The sequence below is a fragment of the Toxotes jaculatrix genome, chromosome 10, assembly GCF_017976425.1.
Source record: "Toxotes jaculatrix isolate fToxJac2 chromosome 10, fToxJac2.pri, whole genome shotgun sequence".
NCBI classification, from domain to species: domain Eukaryota; kingdom Metazoa; phylum Chordata; class Actinopteri; family Toxotidae; genus Toxotes; species Toxotes jaculatrix.
In genome coordinates, this window is record NC_054403.1 from 17,435,733 (window position 1) to 17,452,002 (window position 16,270).

The 16,270-nt window shown below is 41.7% G+C and overlaps 1 protein-coding gene across 3 annotated transcripts in view; it reads right to left on the reverse strand.

Annotated features, from left to right (window-relative positions):
* macrod1 (mono-ADP ribosylhydrolase 1) overlaps positions 1 to 16,270 on the reverse strand; it is a 101,970-nt gene that overhangs the window by 83,183 nt on the left and 2,517 nt on the right. The gene's annotated exons all lie outside the window — the stretch shown is intronic.

Consider the following 16,270-nt stretch of genomic DNA (forward strand, 5'->3'; position numbering starts at 1 on the left):
ACTGCCTCTCACTGACCCCACTAATATACTTTAAGGGAAAAGGAACTTCAAAGGAAAACACTAACAAACAGCCAGAGATTAAAAGAGGAAGAGGAGAGGGTAGAGAGAGAAAAATAAAGAGCGAGGCTGTAGAGGGGAGGACGGGGAGGCGTGATTTAGATAGAGCCTGTAAGTGTTGAAACCCATTCTTACTTTCAGTGGCTCTCTTTCTCTTTTCCAGCCTGTGTTACTGTGCACTGTCATACTGGAAGAGCTCCGATGTGTGTTTTTAGTTTTTTATGTCTGCATTTGTTTTTTTGTTTTTTTTTTTGTTTTTTTTTTTTAAAGAGCACTGACGCTTCCTTTCATTCTGTGTAGAAATCCTTTTCCTTTAAAAACGCCACCCTCAGATGTGATAATGAAAACACTCTTATGTATAAACATAAAAATGGGTGCAAAACGCTATTCCATTTATTGGTCTGTCGTCTTCTTTTCTACGCAGATGAATAAAGACTTCTAAAAGGAAAAGCAGCTTCATGACTTCTCTTTGTGTGTCTGTCTGTGTGGGGTTCATTAAATCAAAAACAAAGGCAGGAGATATCCAATAATCCACTGGGATGTCTTAAAAAATGAAAATAAAAATCAATGGCAAGCTCAGATTATTAATATGATTTATGATGAGATGGAGCAGACCTCGTTAAATCACACACACTGGATGAATACATCAGCTGCTACACGCTCCGATTCAGTTTGGAAGAATTTGTCAGCCAAAAGCAGATGCATGTGTTTTTATCCCGAGAAGTTTGTGCGTTAGTGTTCAATTGTGTGTGCATTTGTATGGCTCTGTTGATTCTCTGTGCTTCTGTGTTTGGGTGAAGACAAGCCTCTCATTCTAAGTGAGTGCTAATGCTTGTGTAAGCATGGATCAATATAACGAACGGGGGAGTGTATAAGTGTCCATCTTGGAGTAACTGCTTGTGAAGGGTGTTTGTGAAGGAGGGAGAAATATACCGTATGTAGATAAAAGTGGTTTGCTGTACAATGTGTGCTGTCTGTGCCTGAGAGAGAGATTAAGACTTTATATGAATATTTATCAAAAGGATCTATGATCACGTCTGTGTCTGTGTGGGTGGGCCAATGTATACCGTCAATGTGATGCAGCTGTATCTCCACGTCTGTGCCCTTAACAACAATGCCCCGAGTTCTCATCAGTCATTATGGAGGCCTTTCGCTGTCACAGTCCATTATCTAGCGTCTAGCCTTCAAGCTTAATTATTCTAACTCACATTACACCCAACAAAAAGATGTATACTCAGACTCTTGGACGCGTCTGCTGAGTCAGAATTTTATTTTTGCTCAGTAACAAATGGGGCCAAAGTGGATTTTTCAGATATGCGTCCATTAAGTTACATCTACCTCTGCAAACATCTATCCAAAAATTCAATACTCTGGGAGAAAAAAAACAGTAGTCTATGAGACAGTATTAGACAGCAGTGTCTTCAGTTTCTTTTAATTATAATTCAGTGCATTTTTAAAGACTTGACCTCTGTGTTTTTAACTGAATGAGATCAACCCACTGATGTGCAATTAAATGGCCAGCTGCATTTTGATCTCCGTGCTCAGAAGTTCTTCACCACAGTGCTGTCTAGAATGATGGAAAGCTGCATCACATGGTCTTCCAGTGTTTCCATGCATTATAAGCTCCTTTAGCAAAAGGTCAGTGTGCTCCTATAAATGCATGCATTTGGGAATATGTATGCCTACATGCATATACACATTTCCCCAGCTATGTACAATCAACAGAGTGCATTTCAACACCACTGTGTTTTTGCACTGTTTGTTTGGATACAAGTGTTCCTACAAATTTCAGGTGCTCACTGAAGGCAAGCTAAAATTAGAGCTCACATCAGTCAGGGGCACAGCAGAAAAACACCTAAACAGATGCAATATACCAACATGGGAGCTCAGGGACAGACTCACTTGAAAGTACACAAAAAATAGGTACATTGTACATAAAACATATACCAGCAGTCAAAAGGTCCAAACACACATACACATACACAAACTAAGTACTGCTACACTTGAAATAATATTCCACATATACAAACATCTGACCCCAATCCTCACTTCAACTGAAAAATCCAACTCAAGACAAACATATACATGAATTTTAAATTCATTTTAAAAGTCACTGTTGTTTGACACACACCTGTGCACCTTTGAGTGACAGGGGACCTGTGGTCCCGAAGGACCACAACGGAGCCGGATAACAAGCACTGACATGTTTCTCCTCACACAGACACACAGCAAAGAAAGCAGTGAAATACCTCAGAGGTATGAAGTGATCCAACAACAACAACAACACCAACAAAACATTAAGCTGTGGTGGTCTGGGCTTCTTTGTAGCAATGGATAGAGAGGACGTCACTGGAATAAACAAGGCAGAGAGCAAACTAAGACATTCTCCCGGGGATTATAACAACACCAACTGTATGAATTAGGCTGTCTATCAGAGAGAGAGAGAGAGAGAGAGAGAGAGAGAGAGAGAGAGAGAGAGAGAGAGAGAGAGAGAGAGAGAGAGAGAGAGAGAGAGACACTTTGGTGCCACTGCAAGATGCCTCTAGTGAGAGGAAAGAAAAAAAAAAACAAACCTTCCAAAAGAACTTCTGCCATAACCACACTGAAAGCATGTACAAAAAGATAACTAAATTGCCCTTGTACTGCAATTGTCCTCTATTCAATTTCCCAGCCTTGTGTGCTTTATCTTTTAATTTGCGTAATTATGAGCCTGTATACCACTGGATCTTTATTTGTAACCTTGCTGTTAGGAAAAGAGCATCTGAAATAGAAGACAATTAAAAACATTTATAACCTTAAGAAGTCTTTGTGTTGTTTCCCCCATTCTATCCTGGACTGACATTAAGTGAATAATTGATGGATTCTGTTGTTTCATATGATAAACCATCAGGCATTCAGTTTCATCCTCTGCCTACATGAGCAAACTGTGAGGAGAAACAACTCTGGCTGAGGAGCGCTTCAGGCGGTCGGCTCATGCTGGATGTGGTCTTCCCAGAGCTCTCAGCCTTCACTCATGGTCGGCTTACTGCCCACCTCTCCGGGGCTACACTCTGGACCGCACAGAGACCTCAGCACTTGTAGTTATGGCAACTTGTGATTTCTCTGGAGTACTGACTCTCAGCCTTTCTTCAGCACAGGCAGACACACTGCAGCCAAAAAATAAATGAATTCCAGGAGCACAGTAAATTATTCATTACTTAGTTGAAAATGCCACAGAGTGGATTATGATCATACCAGAGGTCCAGCACACCCAATGTGCCGCTGGACATTTCATTCATTCAAAGGTAACAGCCTGGTTCAAGGCTTAAGAAACTGAAAGTAAAAATTATCAGTAAATATGTAGCACAATAATGGAATCACAGCATTAATCAAAACCTTTAATTGACTGTAAATGAAGGATAAAAATGATTTGACTGCTCTCTATAAGGCAGGTGATATATTTTCCTTTTTGTCAATAAATCCAGTGAAAACGCCAACTATGGTCCTGGTCTTGTTTCTGTCTAGACCTCCATTGCTGTGCAAAAGCTATTACAAATACAATAAATCAGGGCACCCTGGTGGCCCAGCGGTTAAGGCCTGACCATGAACCGCAACTGAAACAATTAGATGATTCACTGATTAGTCGATGGACAGAAAATTCATCTGAAACTATTTTGATACTCAGTCAAAAAAAAAAAAAAAATCAATCAAAAATGCCAAGCATTTTTTATATCCAGATCCTGAAAAAAAAAACCATATTTTTCAGGCTCCAGTACATGTTTGTTAAAGAACCAAATATGTGTAAGTCCACAGCTCAAAAAAGTCTCCTATGAACTACTATGTACTCTTGTTTGAGTAAACTTTGCTTAAATCCACAGTTCCCAGCAGTTTTGGAAAATCACTTAACCCCTTAAAAAAAATCTATATATGTGATCCATTTGCATCCAGTTTAGCATTTGAGCAAAATCTTGAGGCATACACACACCCACAAAATAATGTGCAAAAATGATTGTTGATCTTGCCGAAGACACAGGAAGTACAGGGTGCCATAAACCTTTTCACTGCTTGACATTTCTGTGATTCAGGCATCCAATTGTATCATTGTATACATCATAATGTCCTTGACTTTTTTTTTTTTAATGAAAGACAAATTTGTAGTTTGCTTTCCATTTACTTGATGCACATCAAGACCCACACATCAAACCGTAATTTCAGGGTAGAATATTTTCTTTCACTTCCACCAAGGAGGTCATGTTTTCACCCATGTCTGTTTGTTAGTTTGTTCACAGGTTTGTTTTCTTATTTGTCAGCAGGATTATGCAAAAAATTATTTGCACCAAACTCGGTGGCGAGACGGGGCATGGACCAGGTAAGAACCCATTAAATTTTGGTGTGGGTCTGGTTAAAGTGATCCAGGAATTTTATATAACTATATATATATATATCACTTTCCTTAACTAAAATCAGATGTAGGTCTTCAAATCTTAAAAACCAAAAAGTTATGATTTAATTAACTGGAAAAATTAAAATAAAAATGCCACAAGTTGAACAGATTACCACTTACAAAGCTCAATTAACTGTGTAACAGCAAGGATTATACAAGTCAGCTAAATCAGTGACATTAAAACGCTCTGTGCATAAAGGCTCCATCAAAATATTCATTCTCTCTCTTCTGAATTTACATCATCATTAGAAAGTGCACAGGTTTGATTTAAAAACTCACTACCTTCTTCTTATCTTTTGATCTGTGAAAGCTCACTGTATGCAACCATAACTGTACGCAACTAAGTCCACCGCCTCATGTTCCATTTTCAGCAAACATCATATACTGTACAAGCTGATGCACTGATTGATCAACCTGTGTCAGACAAGACCTAACCAGGGCTGCCCGTTCCATCCATTGACAAAGGCAACAACAGGATAAGTGGATAAATAGCTCCTATAAATAGTCTTGTCATTTCCTAAGCTCTGATAATGCAGCAGGGCTGACAGAATGCGCATCGGGCACCACTTCACAACAACGCCTGATAGATAATTACAAGACAGTAATTGTGTGCAGTATGTGCTATGTGTACTCCCCGTACTGTCTGCATATCTGTGTGTGATTATGTGACAAAAGCATCGTCTGTGATGAGGACATGTGAGCAGACAATGAGGGCACCTTGTATTTGCTGGTGGAGAGAGGGGAAGAGGACTCGGGGTTAGTTTAAAGCCCATTTTGGAGGTTACAATGATACATCCTTTGTACTTTGTTCTCTAAGCTATGATTACAAAGATGAGAGAAAATGGAGGCTTATTGTCAGGCTGCATTATACTTTATTATTCAAATAACGCTGCCTACAATGAGGATAATCTTCCCCCAATGTGCTTTTAATTTCCATATCTAATTTTTTCTCATTCCGTTTTGTGTGTCTCAGTTCTAGTCAAAATTATTTGCACAACTGGTTCAGTGGAACTGGGTTGAATTCAAATGTCAAAAGTCTAAATGAAAAACATCAATCATCAAAGGTTGATAAACTCATTAAAAAAAGCCATTTATCAGGTGATTGTGGCCGTATTTAATGTGTTCTTTCTTTAGAACTGCTCAAGTATTCGACCTGAGCAGCCAAGGAGAGGAGAGAAGGACTTTGGATGCACAGCCAAAGCCCTGATGCTAGACTGATTACTTGTCTGGCACTAAAACCAATATTTGAAAAAAAGGGCAGGCGGTACACTATTATTATCATAAAGAACTGGGAATGCAAACGATAATGGCTATACTAAGGAGTGCATTAAGTGAGACAGCACAGAAAATTGAACTCTGCCCTACACAAGGAAAGACATACAGGTTTGACAGCTGGCTGCTTTACAATCTGCACATTACTGTGACACTGGCAGAACCTCAGAGGACTCGCTTTATACAATATCAATAGCCCTGTTCGCATTTAGTCGGCCATCTTGGATGTGAAGTGACCTCAGAATTTTTCAAACAAAGCACTTGTCAGATCAGCTAGCAGCATCTGAAAGTCCCTGATTTTAAGATTCTTTTGTTTTTAAGACATTGCATGGACTGTCACCAGCTTTCATCTATAGTCTCCTCAGATCAGTTACTCAGTACCATCCCATGTTCCCTGTCTTTTCCATTCCCTGTCCCTGTCTTTTCCATTGCTGCTCCCAAACTGTAGAACATTTTGTCGGCTTGTTTATTTGCAAGCAGGATGACGCAAAAAGTACCGAACCGATGAGGCACGAGCCCATTAAATTTTGGGGCAGATCATTTCCTTTTGGATTTGATTTTTTTTTCTCTGAAGTCTGGTGTATGTTGTTTGACACTGGCCTTCGCGGAGGTCTGTGCTCTCCGATTGCCCTTCCACTTGTTAATATAACAACATTACTGCTTTAATGTCAAGCTTTGATTTATGTTTATTTTTAAATGTGCCCTAAAAATTGCTCTAATAACTCACTCAACTCTCCAACTTAACTGACCGGGTGTGCAGAGGACAGAAACTAAGACTTGATCTTCTCTTAAGCTCTTTCTCCATTCTCCACACAACAACTTCCATCACTTTCCTCGTGTGCAACCAAATGCTGTCAAGGCTCAACTGTCTGAAAGTGCACACACTGTACACCATTTGTGTTTATTTATTCATAGAGTTGAGATAATAAAGACAGGATATAAGGTCAGATTTACTAAGCTTTTTGTGCCAGTTTTTCAGGTACAGATGAGATGCATTCTGGACAAAACACACCTGCTGTATTTATAAAAAAGACATAGCTGGAGTGGCATGTTGTTTCTGCTAGTGTTTGCAAGGCACATCTTGCACATCTCCCCTCATTGCATGTATTTATGGGAGGAACGTATAGATAACAAGAGGATACAAATACAAGGATACTTGAATTTGAACGCGTTTATAGCCTGCTAATGTACTGATAATTATGTATGCTAAAGATTAGGACATCATAATTTAAAAACTAATATTTTCAGTTAATAAGTTTAATAAGGAGTTTTCAGTAATAATAACAATTACAAAGCTTTAACTTTGTAATTGAGAACCAGGCTATTATTTCTTTTCTGAGCTTGCTGGCCGCTTAGAAACACCACTGCTGAACTGCTTTTCTTCTCCAGCGGTGTGCATCTTGAAGGTCAGTCCCAGGTGCAGCTGGGAGCTGAACTGAAATCCAAAGCACACATGAGTACAACACCATTGTCTGGCCCAACAAGTTCTTGGACAGAGGTCAAGTAGGCAGAGGAGTGCAGCCATTGAGAGGATGAGATGGCATTGAGAGTGGCCATTAAGAGTAGGTATTCACACCTTTGCTTTTAAACATAATCAGATGACATGTTGCACAACCTAGCTTGTGTGACGCTTACTAAACCCTTTGACCTTCAGTCAGTCTTGTGAAATTCTCCCTCCATGCATCAGCTTTGATACCGGCGATTTTTCACTTCACGGCATAAAAAAAAAAACCAACTAACTCCATCACTACCCTCGCCTTCAGCCCAGGTACCATCAGAGGATCATCTCCAAGCCCACCAGGAGTCACAACTCTGCACAACACACCAACACATTTGAACACAGCACTTGCCTTGATGACAGAAGCTCTGATGGGCCAAGTGCTGATGATCTAGCTGACTCCTTTTCTCTTTTACTCCCTCATTCACTCCATCTCTTTCCATCTCCCACATTGGCCCAATCAGACTAATGAGGCTCGCACTTCCTCCATCCCTTCCTGCTCGCTAAAGTGGCGATTGATTGGAGGGGTGGGAAAGCTTTTAACAGGGGAGGGGTGGGAGAGAAATAATTAGCATGAATGAGCTTTTCTGCAAACTCCTTCAGTCTGGCTTTTCTTTTTCCGTTTATTTACTGACCCGGACAACATTAGGGATTAACTCTCCAAGGGTATGTTAACTTCTCAGTGTCAGGGTGTAAATCAATCTGAAGCCGTAAACTGAGGCCCGTTTGTCTAATGCCAATGTCTCGCTCCTCTCAGGTCACAGCCCTGCGATGATGTCTAAATGGAAGAGAGCGAAGGAAGGGGGGAGGGAGAGAACGAAACTCTGGAGATGCACAAACCAGCAGTGAAGCTTTTCTTCCTTCTTCCCACTCAAATTGAGACACAAACTGGACATCGGAGCATCCCGCGGAAACCCGAGGCACTGAACCTTGAAAGCTCAAAATTTTCAGTACACAGAGAGCATTAATGTCGCTGCCCAAATGACCAGTAAAGTGCTCTTTCTGACAGTTGTACCGTAATTAACTCGGACAGATCTGAACTGGAAAAAACTAGAGCAGCACCACTGTCTAAATTCATGCTGCAGCCAATTCACAGAGTCACTGCAGCCTCGAAACTTTGCCCATGGCAAAGACACAGATACAAGACGACAGAGTGGACATAACAACACAACTTTAGTGCTGTGATGAAAAGTATGAGATACAAGCATCAAGCTAGGGGAAGACAAGGGTCAGCAGAGTGCGTGTAAGCAAGCCTTATAGAAGTACAGAGACTAGAAAAAAAAAACTGGGAAAAATCTACAGCTGAACATAAAACAAAATGTCAGCCACAAACACAGTTTAAAAGCAACTTTAAAAGTGAATTTGCAGCATGTAGACTGATTGCTCCCAGTGGTGGGGCTCACATCATCTAAGGCCTTACACATATGAAATACGCCTACATCCTTTCAGTTACTTACGAGCTACTTCAAGAGAGTGTGTTAGAGTAATTTCCTATTCATCTGATATGTACTGTATTTTTAAGTCATAAGGAAGATTTATTGAAAATATTCAAAACAAATACAGAGAGAAACCAGTTTAAATATTAGCTCTCTCCTAAAGCAATATTACTGTACAGGGACCATGATAATCACAGCAACCATGTCTCCTTAGTGACAGACTACTCTACAAACATTTAAGATCTAAATTTATTTTTTAATTTCACACTAACATCTCTCTAAACAAACTTTTAATATACACTGCTTCCATTAAGTACAGTTTTCACCTACAGAAGAAAAATATATATTAAAAAACATTTATTCTTAAGACTGTAGCAGCTGTGTTTACACTTTTAACCCAGTAATTTAAAAGGTCCACAGATGCGTTTGTCACTGCTCTCTGTGGCTGTGAATCAAAGATGACACCCACTGTTTCTGCACTAATGCTTAAATCCATCCTGAAGCATTTTCAAGCTTGAAAATTTTGGACTCGATCAAATGGATGAAATGAGCGACTACAGGCTAGAAATGCATGTATTAGTCAATTTTTTTATTCGACTGACAGAAAATGAATTAGCAGCAATTTTGATAATCAATTAATCGTGTAAGTAATTTTCAAGCAAAAATAGCCAAAAGTTCACTGGTTCCAGGCTCTGGAATGTGAAATTTCCTGTTTTTTTTGTTTTGTTTTTTTTGGTCTGATATGACAGTAAATTGAATATTTGTCCCATTTTTTTCCCACATAGCTGCTTGTTGTGCCATTTGCTGCTCTTTTTGGAGCCTGTTGCCTGCCTACCTTTTTACTCAAGTAAAAGATCTCAGGGAACATGTGATGGTTATTTTTCACTATTTTCTGACATTTTTTTCAACTCAACGCGTCATCAATTAATCAACAGGGCACTCTGCGGATTAATCAATAATGAAAATAACTGTTAGCTGCAGTCCTACTATAAGCTAATGAAAATGTTATCAATCGGAGAATGGCCTAATTCAGCACTATGAAAAAAAACAGCCGTTCCATTCAACAAAAACATTTGCCAGCACAGTATAATGGGATTTTGTTAGGTCAGTGTAAACTCTTCAGTATTGTTTGTGGTACACAACATATACATTGCCCTGCCTTCAACCCTGCCTATCACTATCCTTACTTACTGTTGACCTCACTGATTAAAATCCATACAGATCAGACTTAGATGGATTTGCCCCTCACATTCTTTTATTGGCTTTTGCACAGCAAATCCTCTTTCTACTAAAAAAAAAACAAAAAAAAAAACAAAAAAAAAAACAGGTTAACGTCTCCATTTGGCACAATCTGCCTAAAGCTCAATGCAGTAATTTTGTCCTGGTTTAGTATCCAGTGGAGTGAAGAGGTGGTCATGGCAGGGCAAAGTTTTGACAGCACATCATATTTACTCTGAAACTGAAGCAGCATCAGCGATGCCAATTTGCCTCTGTAAGTGCTTGTGTGTACTGACAGATGACAGGCATATTGTGAGAACGTGTCCATTAGCACTGCTTCACAAAACACAAAGTCAGCGCAGTGGGGATACTGCTATAGGAACTAGAGCTACGGAAGTACAGTTACTACAGCAGGGAGAAAGAGTGCAGTTCATGAGGGATCTGTAACCTGTTCTGCTTCGTAAGAGCAGCATAGGAGCGGATTTTATGTTTGAGTAAACAATACTACTCTGGCTAAATTAATTTTTACTGAGGTTGAAAGGTAGGCTGAGAGGCATTTTAATTTAAGCACCCCTAATGCATCAAAACACACTCACTTCGAATAGACTCAGGCCCATTTCATAGTATCCGTTTTGAGGTTTTCTTAGAGCACGCACACATGTAAAATATTTGTCTGCAATAGCAAACTTGGTGTGACGTTTTGCATCTTGCAACATGAGCCCGTCCTAAGAGGAGCTGACAAGAGCTCTGGGGTAGATGTATGGTAAGTACAGCATGGGGGGAGATAGAGAGCACACAGTGTGGAACCTGTGGGACCTCAGCAGCACGAGAAGTCTCTGTTCTGGGCTTTCCATCACCTCCTTAGACCCCTGGTACAACCAGGGAGGCTGGGTGGATCACAACAACTTGCCTCCCCTGATTAAAACCTTGTAACTTGATGACAAAGTGGCAGTCATCTACGGACAAACTGCTGCCTTGAAAACACGAATTCCTCAAGCGGAAAAAAAAAGCCGCTGGCAGCTGGCTGCAACTTGATTATCCTCTAATAACTGCTACATGATGTACATACTTAAAACAAACAGACTATCAACAGCTTAAGTACTAAAGACTGGAGTTGATGCTGTGGCATTCAAAGTAGATCTGAGAAAAAAATCACATAATCCTTGGCCTGATGCTGGAAAATCCCTTATAAAATGGTTAAGCATGCAAATATATCTGTTGTAGGTCCCCTATAACTCCAGTCAAATGAGGAAAATGCAGCTCAGGTGAAATCTAAAAAACAATTTTAGCCGCTCTGAAGCAATTTAGAACAACAAGTCAGGCCTGACAATCTCTCATACACACTCTAACGGCGTGGCGAAAGCAGGGATGTCTGCCAGGCCGATTTTGGCGCTAAGCACAGCGCTAAGCCCCATTGACAAAGCCTGCTAAGAATCAGTGAAGCCTTGCAGAAGGAGTGTGATGCTGTGCCACTGTAGGGTAATGCTCTTGTAAGGGGCTCTACCTGCAAAGCTGAGGGTTCGCTTATTTTATCCTCTTGAAATCACCAAACAGGATCACTGAGCACAACCCACTCACCCTTCTCCTCCAGCTGTTCTAGTTGATGTCCTGCTGCCTGCCTGCCTGTCTGTCTGTCTGAGTCAGTCATCCATGCCTTCCCAACACCCCGGTCACTTCATCCTCCATAACCCACAAGCCCCACAGCCTTCCCGACTACAGCTACCGGCCATCATCAGCCACGGACTTCACTGGAATCAATAAAAGATGCTCCAGCGCCGGGTTGAATTTATATTGCACCCAATGGAAGCATCCAAGCTCAAAAAACATTGATGTTCAATTATTGATGACTAACCCCATGCCTCCATCCTCATGCATTGTAATAATGAAAAATTAAGTTGATATTGGATGGTTTCTGCTGTGCTGATGCATATGATCCAAGATGATGCTTTTTTTTTTTTTAATTAAACTAAGAAATGTATTAATCACTTACATCTTTCAGATCAGTTTATCTTCACATTTTACACAAAGTACGATAACACCATAGATTTGATGACTGTATCAGGCTTCCCCACAGTGCAGTATAGCGAGGGTGTGCCACCTTACATGAAAGAGAGACCATCTCCACTACCATCATTAGAAAAAAAAAAATATGGCAGCAACTAACAATTTTCTCATTGCTGATCAATTTGCCAATTGACTGGTGAACATTCACCATCTCTGATAGTGAATGATGGCTTCAATTTGCTTGTATCGCCCAACCAACAGTCCAAAAGCTGAGGACATTCAAGTGAACATTATATATGACAAAGAAAATTAGTAAATCCTCACATTTAAGATGCTAGTTCCAGAGAATGTTTGTCATTTTTGCTGTTGTTTTGATTGTCCTCTTAAATTGATCACAAGACAAGTTGTCTTTTGACTTTGCTGTCATTTGACTTTGAGCTGAGTCTGCTCCTGACTTTTATATCGACTACACATCCAAACTTTTATTATTATTCCAGATGAGTCAAGCTTCAGGCTGATCAGCATCTCGGGTTAACTCTGTGAATATCACTCTGCCTTTCAAGCCTGTCATTAGCCATAACAGGCTTGTTTGTGCTCGCATATTCCAGACATCTCTGAGGAAATGGTTGTCCTTTGAACCCACTATGCTCCTTTTTAAAAACCTATGTCACTTTGACGCCACGCTGACAGTAACATGACATATTTTGTGGAATTCACAGGTGAGACATGAACGTGACGTGTTGTTGCCCTTCACCTGCTTTGTGAAGCCCCCCCTTTACTGTCAACTCGCGGTCCTTGCTATCCATCTCATCCATTCATCCATCCATCAGTACTTTCTCTCTAGGTTTCTTATCTCTGAGGAAGTTACAGTATAATCTATGGATGCTCTCGTTTTCTCTTTCTCATCCTGTCTGTCACCTGCAGGCCAGGAAAACTATTGGCTCTAATCTTGTATCTCTCAGCTGTTGCCACAGTGAGTGGGTTTCCAGTGGCAACCAACAGCTTTATCTCTGACCTGCAGAGAAAAACCTGGGAGACCCTATCTCATGCACACACACACACACACGACAGGACACCTGCACACAAAACATGCACAAACATACACCACTCATGCACCACCCCGCCAGACATCATACTGAGCACACACACACACTCATAGAGCCAGGATTATGTATGTTCATTTCAGGCACAAGCAGGTGCAGCTGTGCACAGGTGTACACATGCAGACCTATAGATGTATATAATCTTGTCAATGCATCTAAACACATGTGCAACGGTGTTACAGGCACACGTAGTCTTGTATAAACACACACACTCCCACAGACCATACTCTCAGCAAGCATGTGACGTTGTGACGAAGACAAGTGGTTCAGCTCTAAAGACTGAGATAGGACCAGAATATTCTTTATCACTTGACGGTGCACGGCTTAATTTTAGGGACTGTTTTTTATAGTCTAGCCTGAAAGATTTATCAGCCTACTCCGCCGCTGCATTTACTCTCACTGTCACGGGTGGTGGAAGCAGCACAGGCAGGGAGGACCCAAATGCAGACACACAGGAGATAAGGCTTACAGGCAGACAGGTGGACAAGCAGGCAGGCAGACAGACAGACAGACAAGCGGGGGGGGCGCAGACAACAGGATACCACATGCAGGTAGCAGGTACATAGGGAAACACAGTGACACAAAACAAGTGATCTGACAAGGAGCTGGTGGCAGTGTCAAGTTTAAATTCTGGCTGGAGCGATGAGGAAACTGGGAACAGGTGCGTGAGTGGGCAGGGAAGCTCAGGTGATTGGGAATAGAAAAGAGGTGAGCAGGTGGATATGGAGACAGACAGAAAGTCTGGGGACATCTGGTGGGCGGACAGAGTATGATAGACGACAGAGGCCAAGATAAACAGGGCAGAGGCAGGAATAATAAGAGCAAGGATGATAAGTCCAAGGGAGAGAACGAGAGAAACCAGAGATGAATCGTGACACTCACACATGGAGTTAGCTCCGATGAAAAAAAAACACATTACACAAAAATACTGAGAGGACTTATCAGCCCAGTTTTTAAATCTTTTCAATTAAATTTCAATTCAATGCAGAGAAAAAGGTAGGCCAAAATAAATGGCATTTAATGTCAAACACGATACAAGCTACAGCGGCTGAAAGCAAAGTGCTGGAATGGAAATGAGGAATAAAACTTTTTGCGAGTGAAAATGCAGCTCAGTAGAGCTAAGCAAATTTGCATTTAATCAATTTGAAAAAGGGTTTTAATGCAAAGTTAGTTGCCGAGACGTCGTATCCACACACACACACACTCCAAGAACTCATCACTCCAACGATATTTCATTGTGCAATCCATCTTAATCAGCTAGCCCATCAGAGACAATATATCCTCCCCTCCATCTCTCTCTCCTTCTCCGGACGGAGTGATTGAGGGGTGTAAAGAGGAGGATGTTTCTGCCCCCCGTACTCCCCCCTCTCTCCCGTACCCCCCTCTCCTCACCAGGACGGCTCTTAAGTGCTTGTGGGTTTTTATGTTTGTAGTGTTTTATAGGAGTGGGCAGGAGCCAGGGGCTGTAAAAGTGTGGAAAGAAGGAGGGAAAGAGGCGGAGGGGGAGGAGGAGAAGGAGGAGGAGTGGAGAGTTACTGTAAATTCAATCTTTATTGAGAGCGACACAAACGACAAACAGCGCCCGTCCTGCCTCCCTGCAACGCCCCTGCTCGCCTGATCAATGAGTTCTGACTGAGGAAAGGCAAGAAGGAAGGAAGGGAGGACAAAGCAGCAGGGAGGACAGAGCAGCACAGAACCAGGTTTCCACCTGTTAATTCACAGGTCTCTGGTGCTTCTGTATCTACATGTATCCTCACATATAAGAGTGTGTGCGTCTCTGCACGCGTCCGTGTGTGTGTTTGTGTGTCTGTAGTCAATTGCCCACCACCAGCCAGGCCAGGAACCCCCCCCCCCCGGGACCACCACCGCCGCCACCTCCCCCGCCAACCTGCCACCCAGTCTGCCAGTATAGCGTATAATTGGCCACAGTTGGCTTCAATTGAATGTTTGCTGCCTTAGGGGCTAAATGATGCTTCAAGGCCTTTCAGAGCAGCCAGAAAAATTCTGCAGCACTCCCCTCCACATGTCAAAAACCACAGGCGCTGGTTTGGCTGCTCTGTAAAGCTGGAGCTTGGCTGTTAGATCTGCAACAGGAGAATAAGTTTGCGAGCCATTTTCTAAATGAGCATAACTAACGGCTCTTTCACAATTCCTCTCTTGTCCCTCGATGGCTGTTTGCTGCTCTCTTTTATTTTAACGTCATATCTCTTTAAGTGCGACTGACATCTCTCAGAGGCCTCTTAGTCATTCAGTAAGTTCAGTTAGTCATCGAATGAAAAGGTCAGCCGCTTAGTCAACAAAATGACCACGGAGACAGTCAGCTGGCCAGCCAATCAGTCCGACAGAAAAGGATGATCCAACTCTGCCGCCCAAAACTCCTTTGTGGGTATCCTGTACCTGCTTGTTGCCATGGCAATGCAGTCCCAAGATTTAAATACTAGTCTGTGTCCTCTCCCTGCCTCTCTTTTATCTTCTCCTTTTCACTCATCCAGACGCTTCCCTCGCTTTTTGTCAGCCGGTGTGCTGACTCTCTCACGCTCCATCTCTCAGTCATGTTTCCTCTGGCGCTGTTGCGTTTTTCAGCCTCCCTCCCTCACCTTGCCTCGTCCTCTCAGCTAAATGACACTTTACTAGCTGTTTCCTCTTGTTAATTCCATGCTACTTTGCATCGTGCGACTCTGTAAAATCTCTTGTAAAATGCACAAGCACCCAATGACAAAGTTGCCTCCACAGACACACACAGACAGATTACAACTACTTACTGCATATACACACATAATTACTTAAACATTTGTAGGCAGGTGCCTGCATGGATGCTTGCAAACGCACACACACAAGCAATAATGTCATAAATGAGTATACGATCAACATATTCACTGGATGCTGGCGCAGCATACACCTGCTGACAGTCAGCTGCCAGTGAAAATCAATCATTTTCTGCTCAAGCCTCATCATCAAGCATCATTTAGGCGTGCTGGCCTGCCTCACTCTCCCCTGATGCAGTGTCTGTGCCAAGACACCGATTAAATTTCCCCCAAATGTCCAAACAACCCTGTGGGAAAAGGTCTTCAGTGAATGAACTGGCTTCTGGCTCCATCTAATGGTCAACAGAAAGACTCTAACCTTACTTGTACCTGCTGGAAAACAACAACTTATTGGAGGAAACAAGTAATGTGAGTTTCTAACAAGCAGGCAGTTTACAAGAAGACAGTTTCTATTATGATTACATGACTCCTTGAATATTATTGAATATCTTTGG